At 34.5% G+C, this 15,731-nt stretch overlaps 1 protein-coding gene across 6 annotated transcripts in view; it reads right to left on the bottom strand.

Annotated features, from left to right (window-relative positions):
• ZBTB20 (zinc finger and BTB domain containing 20) overlaps positions 1-15,731 on the bottom strand; it is a 513,951-nt gene that overhangs the window by 354,836 nt on the left and 143,384 nt on the right. The window lies entirely within an intron of this gene.

Genomic DNA, 15,731 nt, shown 5'->3' with positions numbered 1-15,731 from the left:
ACTATCAGTTTATTAGCTAGTTTATGGTGCCAAAAAAGTCTTTGTTCCACTTGAAAATACAAACTCATTTTTAAATGATTGCTTCATCAAACTGCAAAATATACACTAAAGAGCCAACTTTCTAAGGTTGCTGGAAGGCCCTCCAAAATGACATAGCATCCTAAAAAAGTCCTCATAATATTCTATCATACAACATGCATGCTGGGAAATCTCATTTGTAACAAAAATTGGGAGGCTTAATTATTTCTGTTTTCTCCTGCTTCAATCTTTCTCTAGTCTCAACCCATTCTTTACAAATTCATATCAATGAATCTCTCTGCATAGCAATAATGATATATCTGGAAAAAAATTACAAAATTTTTCAATTTTATACTATTTTGTACAACACTTTGTTTCTGCAAAAATAAATTTAAAAAATATAACATGTTGGTCATATTCTGCTAACAGAACAGAATAATTGCTGTAATGTAGAATTTGGATCCTTAGGAAGGAACAGATATAGCGCTTTTCATTCTATTCTCTTCCAATTGAATTAAACTTCCTAACGTAAGATGACAGCAAGACTTATTTCACCAAAATTATTTCACCAAAAAAGAAAACCTGCTTAAAAATTATTCATACCAAAAAAGAGGGAAGAGGGGCTGATTAAGGACTTGACTTCAAAAAAGAAAACAAATAAAAAATCCACAATCAAAAGGAGAAACTGAGGACAATTATCCTAGGCATTAAGGAAGTCTGTAATATTATCTACTATGACAGTACAGTTACTGCTGCCAAGGCACTGCATATTTGCTATATCAGCCAAGGTCCTGAGAGAATAATAAACTAAGCAGATTAGAGTTAGGCTGATTCCTCTGTGCCATTCTGACCTCCATATAGATACTAGGGTGTATCAAATACATACAGGCAGAGAGATCTGGAAAATGGGTGTTCCATTTGTCAGGACTGAAGAAGACGCTGCCAATAACCAGGGTCTGTTTATTATTTAACAGTTGGTATTGCTAGAAGCCTGGCACTGCAGTAGAGCAATCTCTGTTTCAGTTTAAATCAGCCTGATTATAGAAGCATACAAGCCAAATCCTGTTTACCATAATCTAGAAGAACTTCTGTGCCCTGAACAGACATACAAATTCTTACAATACTCCTTCTCTAAATGGAAAGAAATCTTCCTTAGCCGGGGATAGGTAGACATCCAATTAAAAACGTATAGGGAAATAGGTTCACTAAGAAAATAAAGGAAAACTTAATTTGGTTCCATTACCTTAATTCCTCATTTCTAAGATATAAAATAGTGAGGTTTTTGTCAGCCTATTTTCTTTCAGTTAAGTAAACCTTAAGTCATGCACATTATATACAGAGATTCATAAAAAAAGTTTATTTTTCTCACTGTGAAAGCAACAAAATAAAAAATCATTGAATATAAATAATATTCACAAAATACGGATATTACCTGAGTGTAAAAATACCACCACAAACTGTAAAGGTATCACTTAAATTCAATACTACTACCTCAGGCCTCCCAAATAATAACAGATTGGATTTTGAAGAAATCCAATCTGTTACTTTTTAAGGGAAGTCCAAGTTCAAATTGAAGTAGCCGCCTCTTTTTGAAACAAGTAAATATAATGATCCAGGTTCATAAACCCAACCATTTCATGTTTATATCTGTATAATGTTTTTCCATGTTTCATATAACAGTATAGAATATTACATAATATTAAAAGGCATTGTCTCTTAAGAACTTAGAACCTGAAAAACAACTTAAATGTCAAGATTGAAGTGTTAGTGTAATATATCGAAGCTATATTTTTTGCCAAGGTTGAAGTTTGAAGTATGAAGAAATGAGAAATGTAATGATTGTCAAGATAAATGGTCAAGTTATTTCAAAATGTTCATGATAATAGAGTTATTTAAAAAATACAGTTCTACTAGCAGCTTATAGAGAGGTGACAGAAAATTGCCAGTTTTAAACTATTGTGTATACTGTGCTCCCTACTAAATTTACCATAGAGTTTATACAAATACAAAAGGCAAATGGTATTTATTTGTTTGAGCATTTTATAAGACTAAGTAATTCATATTGAGTTTGGCACATTCCTACTTAATAAAACAAGCTTGCTGATATTTGATATAAGACAGTAACAATGCAAAATAGTTCCTTGTGAATAGGTCTTTGAAAATAAAATGCTTAACTTATATACTACAATACAATACAATACAATACAATACAATACAATACAATAGCAGAATTGGAAGGGACCTTGAAGGTCTTCTAGTCCAACTCCCTGCCTAGGCAGGAAACCCTATATCATTTCAGACAAATGGCTATCCAACATCTTCTTAAAGACTTCCAGTGTTTGAGGCATTCACAACTTCTGGAGGCAAGTTGTTCCACTGATCAATTGTTCTAACTGTCAGGAAATTTCTCCTCAGTTCTAAGTTGCTTCTCTCCTTGATTAGTTTCCACCCATTGCTTCTTGTTCTACCCTCAAGTGCCTTGGTGAATAGTTTGACTCCCTCTTCTTTGTGGCAACACCTGAGATATTGGAACACTGTTATCATGTCTCCCCTAGTCCTTCTTTTCATTAAATTAGACATGCTCAGTTCCTGCAACCGTTTTTCATATGTTTTAGTCTCCAGTCTCCTAATCATCTTTGTTGCTCTTCTCTGCATTATTTCTAGAGTCTCCACATCTTTTCTACATCGTGGTGACCAAAACTAAATGCAGTATTCCAAGTATGGCTTTACCAAGACATTATAAAGTGGTATTAACATTTCATGTGATCTTGATTCTATCCCTCTGTTTATGCAGCCCAGAACTGCATTGGCTTTTTTGGCAGCTGCTGCACACTGCTGGCTCATATTTAAATGGTTGCCCACTAGGACTCCAAGATCCCTCTCACAGTTACTACTATTAAGCAAAGTACCACCTATACCAGTGATGGCGAACCTATGACACGCGTGTCAGTGCTGACACGCGTAGCCATTTGGGGTGACACGCACAGGATTTCATGCGATTCATCCTCGGCTCCTGCACGGCCACCGAGGATGAAAGAATCTGTGCTGGAAGAACGGGGGGGGGGGCGGGATGTGTGATCTCCCCCACCCACACTCACTTACTGTATTGCCGCCGCCCCTTTCTGAGCGCAGGGGCTGCTGGTAAGGCGTGCGTGCCGTGCGCACACACGTCATCAGCGCGGCGAGGGAGGACCCGCAGGAGAGGAGCACGGGAACAGTGCGCGCCTCTCTCCAATCAGGCCGGCACAGAGAATCTACTCCTGGTTAGTTAAAGAATTCGCCCTCCCCCCCACCTATCTCAGTTCACGGCAGGGCTGTGGAGTCTGCTGCTTCCAGCTCCACGTCCTCATCAACATGCCGCTCCGGCCCGCCCCCGCTATGAATATTCATATTCTTCGCCCTCGCGTCACTAGGAATATTCATAGCAGGGGCGGGCTGGAGCGGCATGTTGATGAGGACGTGGAGCTGGAAGCAGCCGACTCCACAGCCCTGGTTCACGGCACCCCAAACAAGTTCAATAATATCAAGGGCAACATACGAAATCGACTGATGAACAAAGAAGTTACTAAGCAGGTATGTTAAATAATTTGTTTTTGGTTTATTAAATACAATTATATATTGCAATTATACATTTTTGTAGTTTAAACTATAAATTGCGCAAAATTATGTTTTTGTCGAAGTGACACACAACGCGAGTTATGCTCGATTTTTTGCCGATTTTTGACACACCACGCCAAAAAGGTTGCCCATCACTGACCTATACTGTACCTGTGCATTTTGTTTTTCTTGCCTAAATGTAGAACCTTACTCTTTTCACCATTGAATTTCATTTTATTAGATAGTGCCCAATGTTCAAGTTTGTCAAGATCCTTCTGTATCTTAAGCCTATCTTCTGGAGTGTTGGCTATTCCTGCCAGCTTGGTGTCATCTGCAAATTTGATGAGTTCTCCATTTATTCCCTCATCCCAATCATTGAGGAAGATGTTGAAGAGTAGTGGGCCTAAAACAGAGCCTTGGGGTACTCAACTGCATACTTCCTTCCATGTAGATGCAGTTCCATTGAGGACTACATGTTAAATGTGGTTGTTCAGCCAGTTAAGAATCCATCTGGTAGTGATGCTGTCTAACCCACATTCTTCTACTTTATCTACTAGTAGGTTATGGTCTACCTTATCAAATGCCTTACTGAAGTCCAAGTAAAACTATATCCACGGCATTCCTCTGGTCCACTAATTTTGTCACTTTGTCAAAGAAAGCAACAAGATTAGTCTGGCATGTTCTATTTTTGACAAACCTATGTTGGCTTTTGGCTATTACTTTGTTTACTTCTAGGTGTTCACTAATTCATTTATTATCTTTTCCAGAATCTTTCCTGGCAGGTTGATAGGTCTGTAGTTTCCTGGATCTATTTTTTACCCTTTTTTTGAACATGGGAACCACATCAGCTCTTTTCCAGACCTCTGGCACTTTCCCAATGCTCCAGGATCTCTGAAAGATATAGTTCAGTGGTTCTGAGATCTCGTCTGCCAGTTCCTTCAGAACCATGGGGTGTAATCCATCCGGTCCCGATTTGAACTCGTCTAGGGTAGACAGGTACTCACCATTTTCTTCCCTATTTCAACTTGTGTTCCTAATCTGATTTTTGTGGTGCTGTTTTTGATAGGTTGAACTGTTGTTTTTTTCCTTTTGTGTAAAGACAGATGCAAAAAATGAGTTAAATAGTTCTGCTTTCGCCCTGTTGCTCCCTGGATCACACTATACTTTGAAGAGTTCTTTTTATAATACCAAAACCAGTTGTACAGATCTAAGAAATTAGTTAGATGTTTTTTCACAATAAAGTAAAATAGGTTTGGATGAAGGAAAGACAATCTTGGCTTTTTAGCTAATGACATCACTGAATATTTATATATTTATGCTGGAGGGAGAAATCCCCCTCAATTCTGTCACCCATTGCATTTCCAGAACAAGGAACCACCTGCAAGCTTCCCTTTAATTCTGTCATAGTGAGAATTGCTATTTGTTTTGCCATCTCAATCACTAAGGCAATCCTGGTAAACAAAAAGCTGAATATTATGGTTGGTTGCACAATCAGACAGAAGTTTTAACTGGGTGTGGCATTTTTGTCCACCTATTTAATCTTTGCAATAGGTGGACCAGGGACCTCGGATAGGCAGATGTTGTTTAATAATATTAAAAAATTATCATTACAAGGTATTAGTTGTTCCAAATAAAGGTGCCTTTTGCAATTGACTTGATGGTGATTTCGTCAGTGCCAATTATGTTCAAGCCGTGCTTTATATATTTTGAAATTGCATCCAAGGCACCTATTACTATAGATATTAGCTTTGCTTTCTTTTGCCATAATCATTATATCTCTATTTGAAGGTCTTTGCATTTGATTATTTTCTTCAGTTCTTTCTCTTTTAGTCTGTTACCTTTCGGTCTTTCTTATCAACAATTCCTAAATATGGGATGTTATGTGGCAAATGTTTGTTTTTATGAATACTAAAGTCCCAGAACACTTTAATATAGTCATTTTCTATTACTTTGTCTATTTTGTGGTCCCATATATGCACCACATTGGAGAAACCAACCAATCAAGCAAACCAATCAACCAACCAACCAGTCACAGTCATAAGAGAGAAATCCTAGGGCGTAGGATAAGAGACAGGCTTTTAAAAGTTTACAAAAAGATAGCAAGGTCAGGTTTTGTGAATGTCACAGAGTCAGGTACAGCCATATTCTATAACATCTGTTACAGGATTGATTTTCTAGCATTATAGTTAACGTAAATCTCTCTGCAATCTAATATGGGCAAATATGAACTAACACATGGAAGCCAGTGTTCTAGGGATACCAACATTCACCAATTGTGAAAACCTGCAGTTAGAAATTGTGTAGAATCTTAATGAAAAATCCAGTAATAAAACAGAATTAAAAGTATAGAAATTCATCTCATTACTTACTCTCTCTGGTCAAAAGGTTTCTGGATCCATACCAGGTAATTCCACTTCACCCTCAGTATAACCTGTTATACTGTAATGTTGTATAGGCCACATTTTAGAACTACTAAAATCTAATATTAAAAAGATACAATAATTGCTACTGCACATTTTAATGAATTATTGTGTTCAAGGTTCCTTTGAAAAGTAATATTATACTCGGCTTATGTTTTAATTGATTTATTAATATTTTATCACAGGAATGTAATTTAAGCTGCTCATGATTTAGATCTCATAAACCTTTAGCATTTTGCAAATTCAAATTCCAATTTAAAGCCAGGGCGAGCAATTAACTTTTCTATCATCTTGTCAGGAGAGAAGGTTCATGTTTAATTTGAGACAAAGTGACAGAAATATATATACACTGTATGTATTACTCCAATTTAATTTATGAGTCAGCACCATCCATTCTCCAAATCTCGATTTAATAGAAAGGGGAGGGAGGCTTGTTGTTGTGGCACTGCTGAGATATCTATCCTGAATTTGTGAAGGGAAAAATGCCCTTAATTTATTGAAATAGGAGGCTTAGATTGATTACTATTTCAACCTCTTCGTTTTAATTTCAATTCACTTGTCATGTTTCTTGTAGACAGTTTATTCTCCTAAATATAATTTCATAGTAGTCGTCTTCAGCTATTTTTTCACCTGGCTTTAGAAAAACATACACAAAAACACAAACGTTTAGTTGATTACAAGCAGTAAACTAAGAAGATACGTGACAAAATAATCTTCAACTGTGTCGAAAGAAGGGAATACTCTCTGGGTGGATTTTACTTGGGCTAAAATACCCCTGGTATCAATAGGATGACAATACTTAAAGAGTTAGACGCGAGGGACAAAATAAATATGAAACAAAAGGTGCAAATAAATCTCATTATAAAACTGACAAAATATCATAGAAGCATCACATAAAAGAATGAGAAACAATCAAACATATTTCAAATATGCCTTTCTTCATGATGGAAGCTGAATGTTTGATATTGCTGCTTTCACTGTGACTTAAAACATATATTTATTTCAGTAATGACAATGTTTTTATCTTGGACTGCACTTATTTGGATGTTAATGTCAGAACCAGAACTAGAATTACTAGAAATTTAGATTTGTCAAGGGTTGGGAGGTCAGAGGAAGGGGAAATGAAAGAGAAAATCATATGAATGAGAAAATTTGTACTATGATATCAAAAGCAAATCAATAGATGATGTTTCCACAAAGATCTATAAATTAGTGTACCTAACTTGGCCTTTTCTTGACTCACACAGAGATGCTACTAATGTTTTTTGTATTTTGAAGGAAAAGGTATAAGTATTTAGAAAGTAATTTTTAACATGGTAGGTTTTTTTCAAGTTACAATGTTTTTGTAAAATCTATAGTAAGAGTTAAGAATCAGCATGAGGACCACAAATAATAATGACATATAATTATTGGAGAGACAAATTGGTCACCAAAGTATCTGGGTACAAACCAGAAGACCATGAATTCTATTGCCCCAGCCATGAAAGCCAGCTGGGTGATCTTGAGCTAGTCACTCTCTCTTAGCCTATCTCACCTCACAGGGTTATTGTTGTGAGGAAAATAGGAGGAGGGAAGAATATCAGATATGTTTGCCACCCTGACAGTTTATAAACGTAATAAAGATGAAATAAAAATAAATAATTCAATAAAATTGAAACATAAATGAAAAAATGAACTTACTGTGACATGGACTAAAGTAAATATTTCAATCTCTAATTTATCTGTGCTAAATACGCCACCAAAGTTGGTAGGACAGTAGAATTCAAACTGCCACAATGATCTATTCAGTTTCAGTATCACCTCCAATTTTGGAAAATTAAAATCAAATTGATAAAAAGTCATGAGAAATTCAGACTTCCCTTGTGTCTACTTTGTCTTTATTACAAATATGATAATTGATTTGTGTGTGATATTGCTCATGTACAAAGTGCATTGTAAATATCACATATAATATATCAAGGAGGGGGGCTGGTAATCTCTGAGCTTGGTTGTTTTCTTGAGGACATTTTGTAACTCAAATTCGGTAACATTTGTGCTAGTAAGGAGTAAGGTAGGGGCTCTCAGTTTATAGTCTAGTGGCTTACCGTACAATATAAACTGAGAATAACACTCATTCCTTACTAGCACTGATGATTTTACCTAGTTTGAATGAAACATCTACAAATATTACAAGAAAACATGGTTTCATCCAGTAATGGTATCCTCTTTTCTTCACTACCAGTTCGGTAGCAGGAGTGCGCACATGCACAGAAGGTCCATATTGATGTCTGGGTGGATGGGAGGAGCCTCGTGCTGCCGCCACTACTGGTTCAAACCAGTTCAAACCGGCAAAATACAACCTCTGGTTTCATCATGCTAGAAACCAGAAGACTGTGATTTCTAATCCCACTTTAGGCATGTAAGGCAGCTGGGTGACTTTGGACCATTAAGTCTCTCAACCTATGATATCAGGCTCAAGTGACAAGCTGGTCAGTGAATTCCCGCCTAAATCAATAGATGGACTTTGATCCTGTTGGGAAGGAAAAGGATCTCTTGCCTCCTGGGAAGTGCTAAGAAGAAAACAAACAAACAAACACACACACATACATACACAATTGCATCTATGTCAGTAATTATTCAAACTGAGATTCTATGTAGACTCTGTTTCTCATACCCACAATTCAATTCAATTCAAATAAATAGAATAAAATAGTATAACTTAAGTCCCTCTTAATACCATTCAAATTAATTAATTCTTTTTAAACATTATAAAAAGAAATCAGATGAAAATAAGAAATAAGGATTTCTTATTTGTGCATTAATGGCACAGTATTAGACACGGTATGAGCTACTGTTTTTTCTGCCAAATGTAGGTTAACCCAACTACATCATAACTGAATACCAGCTTCTAAAATCATACTGAATATGTATTACAGCTGGTTACAATCATTAAACTGATGGCAACATATTATTTCATATACTTATTCACTTAATAAAGTCAAATAGCTTTACTCCATTGCAGATGCAGCTAATACAACCAGTACTACCATGTATATTTTAAGAAATTTTTTATCCGATTGCACTGCAATTTCCACCTTTTTGTGGTGTCTGCAGAATGACATACTTCAGCCCACATTGACATCCTTTTGAAGTGCCCACATACTTACCAGGGGGCGGGGGGAATCCTATTAATAGTGCCTTCCAGGTACAGTATTTTGACATGTGTAAAAATCATGTAAGTTTATTTATACTTGAATACATGAATCTTTTCCCCTCAAAATTTGTATTCTTTTTAAAATGCTGACTTCTAAAATATGATTCTAAGAGCTCAGGATCAGCATCACAAGGCCATCACATTCTCCCTCTTGAGAGATCTAATTTCAGAGGAATAAATATCATATTGAAAATCTTTCTATCCTTTTCCCAACCAGCTCCGGAAGGGGAGTCTCCCTAGTCAGTAACTGACTTTTTCTGACTTTGCATACTCCTGAACCTTGGAAAATGTAGATCATAATTTTCAGCATTTTGTACATTTTTATTATGCTAAAATGATTTTTTTTATTTACATTTTTATTATGTACAAAAAGTTTGCATTCAATTTAGCTAAACAGTTAAAAGTTTATATGATAAACTTTTCTTCTTTTATAAACTTTAGTTAAAACTAAGCATAGTTAGTGTTGGTTCAAAAAGACAACCTCCTTTAGACTACAACAGAAGTGCAGAAGCCTTATTTCATACTTAATGGTCCCTTTGAATGTAGCCATTATCAACAGAAGTAGTAGTTTCAAAATACTATTAAAACATGACATTGCACACATAAGCAAGGATTTATTTCATTGTATATCTATAACATCATATCTCCTACATGCACCATATTTACTATATAAATCAATACCTCAGTGGACTTGTGTTGCTTTTGTTTAACATTAGACAAAAAACTAAACTAGCTTGATTATGTTGCTTTTCTTGCATATCCACCTGCATTAATTTTAGCAGAGTACACCATGTCCTGCTTGAATAAGCAGTCTCTCTGTTTCATCAGAAGTACAAAGATGAATTCATTGCATTAGAAGGATGGGTGTGTGTACGTGGGTGGGTACAGAAAACTTCCAGGCAGCCAAGATTGTACCACAACTGCTAATGTATATATTGCAAACATATACAGGTATGATGTTTACAATAAACAAACAGCCATGGAGCATCCAAAGATGTAAACAGTTGCTGGAGCATGAATACTCAGCCTGGTTGTCCCACACACAGGGTGTTTATTTACCCCATTACATATGATCAACAGAAGAAAAAATTCAAAACAAGTTTTTAAACAACGTGTCACTTTATGCTAGTTTTTGCCAATGGGGCTTCTTCCAAGTGTGTGTGTTTCATAATAAGATATGTATGTGTTTAGAGAGTTTTCTTCTTTTATGTCTGTCATGGCAAAAAGACAAAGATAATTCCTAACATTTCTGCTTTCCATTTCTAGAGCAATATGAGCCATACAGTTTTAATCAGGATGTTTCCTTGAGATCTCAAACATTCCGTCTCATATAAACCAAAATTATCAACTGCAACCTATTCTTTTGAAATGGTTTTATCCTTTCTTTAAAATGAAAGAAAGACTAACTCAAAATTCTCAAGACTCACCTCCACAGTTCCCTGACTCTGAAGTTTCTGTTGTTTATGGGAAGAATTAAATCCTGGAAGCAAATCTCCCTTTCCTTTTCTTGTATCTTTCCATTTCCCATTTCAATACAATATACACTGCCTACTCCGTAGCTATTTCTACTTGCTGAGATAGAACGTCACAAGAGGATAGAAGTCCCTATATGACTGTTTTTGTTTTTTGGAAAGAGGACCACCAAGAACAAGTGAATGGAGTGTTTACAGTTTACAGTGCAATCAGTGCACTGTTGGGAGACAAGAAATACCAGGTTAATGATAGATTGTCATGAATAAAGTCTATCTATGTGATTGCTGGGAGTAAAAATGCCTTGATAGCACAATAATCAATCAATTAATCAATCAATCAATGAATCATAGTTCTGTGTTTATTTAATCTGTGGGAAATGAGAAGAATTACAACAAACTTATATTTTATTTCTTTTAAAAATATATGGGTCATTTATTAATCTGCTAATACTTTGCTCTAGTTTTTCACTAGTGTATTGATTGAAAGGGAGGAGGGGAAACAACTATTCAATTAGCAAAATAATAAATATGCATTTAATTCTTTATTTCTATGACATATTATTGCATTGACTTTCAGAATAGGGAATAACAGTGTCATTAATATCACTACTACTATTTATCCTTGACAGAAATGTCACTTCTGATTTTTCTGCATCAATTGCCCAACATGATATAATCATAATAGTAATTATATTTCCAAAAGCAAAAAAAAAATCCTTAGGTAAGAAACAGTCCATATGTTTCTAATTGCAGAAGCTGTTTAATTCATTTAACTAAATGAATTAAATGAAATCACCAAATGAAATGACAATGCAGATGAGAAAAAAACCTATGATATATATTCATGAACACATATTTTATGTTTATTATTCTTTACTACATTTTTAAAATGGGTGCAGAAACTGAGCAAAGGAGTACAACTATGCTGACCAAACAATGGATAATATTACACATGAGCTTTCGCAAAGGGGAATAGGTAGGCTTAAAAAAAGTCTTTTCCTTTTCTTATATGTGATGCATCTAAAAAAGGAAAGGGGCTTTGACTGCATGATTGCAATCACTGTCTTGATTTTTTTCAACCTCTGTCACAGCGTACCTGACATCACCATATATAAAAGTATGTTGACAAATTCATTTAATTTATTTCAACCTACTGAACACAAATACCTTAGTGCAGATAAAAATGTTTTGAAAAAAAGCAAATTTTGGGTCTTAACAACAAATAGCTTATTTAATTTATTTTTATCAACTGCAGGATTCTTCCCACAGTTCTCCTTGGATGTATACAGACCATTTTTTGCTTTTAAAAAAAGGGTGCTAATTTAAATTATAATTTATGTTGAGGCAAAGCTACAATTGAGAACCTGTGTACATAATACCGCACTATAAAATGCTTTTGAGATGTGTGATCTAAAATTGAATGTAAATGATCAAACTACTATGAAAGTAAAAAATTAACTTGTAGCAAAAGTATTAGGTGTTTATGAACTTACACTTTTTCTTCAAAAGGGTTACTTTTCAATAGCATATTCTGGGTTGTTGAAGCAATTGCTTAAGTAATTTGAAAATAATCTCTACTAAAAGTGTACAGTAGTATATGTAAATAACAATTAAAAAAACTATTTTTCATTTTCAGGATGAAAATAGTGAATATCTTAACTTACTGGCCTATAAGAAAAAAAGTAATCTTATATTTCAATTGTTATTGAATAAAAATACAGAAGAAAGAGCTTGTCTAACAATCTTGTACTTTCTGCAGTTCATAGATAAAATGCTGGAAATCGGAGGTTTATGCTTTGTGAACAACTAGGTCAAATAGCACATGAAAATTTTATAGTTATGTAACTAAAGAGGTTAGAAAATTACTTTCATTTTAAAGCTGAAAATTCAGAAATGTAGAACACCTTTGAATATCTCTGATTCTTCCTAATTATTCTAACAGCCCTGATCTTGTAAGGAACAAAGTAACAGCACAGAATCTTTAAGAATGGAATTTGAAAGATATGAATATGACATATACAATAATGTCCTTGTGCCAATTCTGAAATCTGAACTAACAACTTCTTCACTCTGTAAGTTTCAGTATCCCCAACATAGTTAAGCATGTTAGTAGTCATTAAGTCTGTCTAAGATCTTAAGCTTTCAAGATCACAATAAAACATGGTGAAATAGAAGTCAAATTATCTTCAGGTTTAATTGCAAATGTAATCATATTTCAATAGAACTTCAATGTCTTCTTACATCAGAATGTATATTACTCCTGGGGTGAAATTCAAAGTTAGAAAAAGAACAGACACTGATTCTAGGTATTAAATTTAAAAAATGCCTTTCCATAAGAGGTGGCATTCAGCAGGTTTTGACCAGTTTTGGAGAACCAGTAGAGGAAATTTTGAGTACTTTTGGAGAACCGTTAAATAACACCTCTGACCGCCCCGGCCCCCATCTATTCTCTGCCTCCCGAGTCCCAGCTGATTGGAAGGGAATGGGGATTTTAGTAACCTTCCCGTAGAGTGGAGTGGGATTGGAGATTTTACAGTATCCTTCCCCTGCCACGCCCACCAAGCCAGCCAACGAAGTCATGCCATGCCCACCAAGCCATGACCACAGAACCGATAGTAAATATTTTTGAATCGCACCACTGCTTCCCACCTTATTTCATTAATATGCACACACACAAGCACAAAAAGTATGTATGTGAAAAGAGAATGCTTTACTTATATCTTACATTATGTTACGTGCCAAAGTCTTAGCATTAACTGATGATGTATGAGGTATCACAACTAATTGCAACATGTTTAAGGACTTCATGTTACTAAAATGAAACTTTCTTTTTATATTAATATTTTGTTTTGTATAAATGGACCAACTGATTTTTTTACATTGTAAAATAGAAAATTATTTTAAAAAGAATAAATCTCACTTCACACTATCATTATCTTTTTGTATTTTGGGAGCAGTATGTGTGAGTGTAATTTAAACATATATTGAAACTATTGTCCACTTTATATTAACTTTAATGAGAAAATAAATGAAGTTCCACAGAAATTCCACAGATTGGTACAGAGTCTATTATCAAATTCCTACATGCATTTTCAAAGAATTAAAGCAACCAATAATCAAATCAGCACATGTATTTTAAAAATCCATATCTAATTTTTTCCTTGTCCATGTAATCAATCCTCTTACACTGAAGCATTTTTACAAAAGTTAGGTTTATAAAGGAAAAATTATTAGCATTTTGTTAAAAACAAGTAGGCCTTTTTGCTGTCAAGATGCTCACTCAAAGTTCTTGGACATGGCTTTTCCTTCCACTGAAAACTAAACTCTTCTAAAAAAATTAAATAAAAAACACAGATTATGTGTAATCAGTGCATGCTTGAATAACAACAGGAAATATTCGAAACCTTAATATAGTCAAGAAAGGTAGTTTAAGAGAAGAGAATAGATAACCACTATTCAAATCCTTTAAACAGAAAAATTCAATAATAAGTTATCTAATTAATGACTTAAATCACTTAATTCCTATTATTTTCTCATATCCATGCCTCTTATTAAAGCACTAGAAAGAATCAATCACAAATGTTATTGTTATTGCTGCAAAAGATATACACAGACATATGGCCAAACTCCTGTACAAATACATGATATGAATAGATTTAGAAATGTTGAACGTTACATTCATACTAATTTTCTGGAAATTCGTAATACCTGAAAAAAGTCACTTTATTTGTCCTAATCAATAAATCCAAACCTGCTTAATAAATGGATCAATTTAAAAGAAAGAGTATTTTAAACTCAAACTTCTCCTAGAACTCAGATCCACACAGCCCTCTTCATTGTTGTGATTTTAAGAGACAAAATTCTGTGTCATTTCATTTGCTCTTTTTTAACAAAAAAAAAGACTGCTGTGACTACCCCATGTAGCAATTCTATTCACCATCAGCACCTCTGCACTCCCCATGTGCTTAGAGAACAACTGATTAGCACTTTGCATAATTAACCTGATTAGCACTGTGCATAATCAAACTGATTACCACTCTGCATAATTAAAAAGAAATAATAGCAACAACAACAATAACTAGTTAATATGAATAACTGATATTCCAACAGGCAATTTACTAGAATCAAAATTATTTTAGTACACAACTACCATTCTTTAACATTGTTTTAATTGGTGAGCACTTATACCAGAAATGATTTCAATAAATTGACCGTTACCCAGAAAATAATCAATTCAAGGAATGATAACTAGAGACTAGTTATCCAAATAGATAAATCATTAAATGGAAGCATTTTCATGCCTATTCCAACATCAATAAAATAAAAAAAAACACTCATTCCAATTTGCATCCTCCATATAGAGGCAAATATTAAAACTCTGTGTATTGAAAGGATTGTCCAATTGTCTTTTATCTACACGTGAAATTATCATGAAATTTGAATTTCCTTATATAAAAGTCTATGTGTTTTTACAGATTATCCCATTTTCTAACTTGAGGCTTATTCAGGCTCCCTAGCTGTCCTGTTGCCAAACAAAAGTTACTATTCTTGGAGGGAACCGTGTTGCTCTGTACTCACATTCCTTTAATTGGAAATGCAATTTCTGTGTACATTCCTGCTGTGGTTTTAAAGTATTTTTTTCCTCTTCTTATCTCATCTCATGTACCTTAGTAGATGACTAGTTCAGTTCACCAACTATTTCACAAAGCAGGAATGCACATTGAGCTGAGTCAATGGTTGCCTTGGTCTCTAACATCATTTAGAGATACGGTATTTCTACCAAGAATGCTATAACAGTAAAAGAGTTTCAACACCTGCCTTGATAATAAAAAGTGACGGGTTTGAAAGTTGCAATTTTTACTGTATTTCTTCCCTAAGCCGCTTAGTTTTCTTAATGGTATACCATTTCATTGTGGGCTTTTTTGTCATAGAAAACAATGTACAAAATAAAGAAATAGTAAATTAAAAGAATGCTGTGAATTCTTTTAATATGTGAAATATGTCCAACACTGGAAGTTTTTAAGAAGATGT

This window comes from Thamnophis sirtalis, unplaced genomic scaffold (genome assembly GCF_051295495.1).
Source record: "Thamnophis sirtalis isolate CommonGarterSnake01/CBP01778 unplaced genomic scaffold, rThaSir2_p1.2 scaffold_8, whole genome shotgun sequence".
NCBI classification, from domain to species: Eukaryota; Metazoa; Chordata; class Lepidosauria; order Squamata; family Natricidae; genus Thamnophis; species Thamnophis sirtalis.
This window is presented reverse-complemented; position numbering and strand designations above follow the sequence as displayed.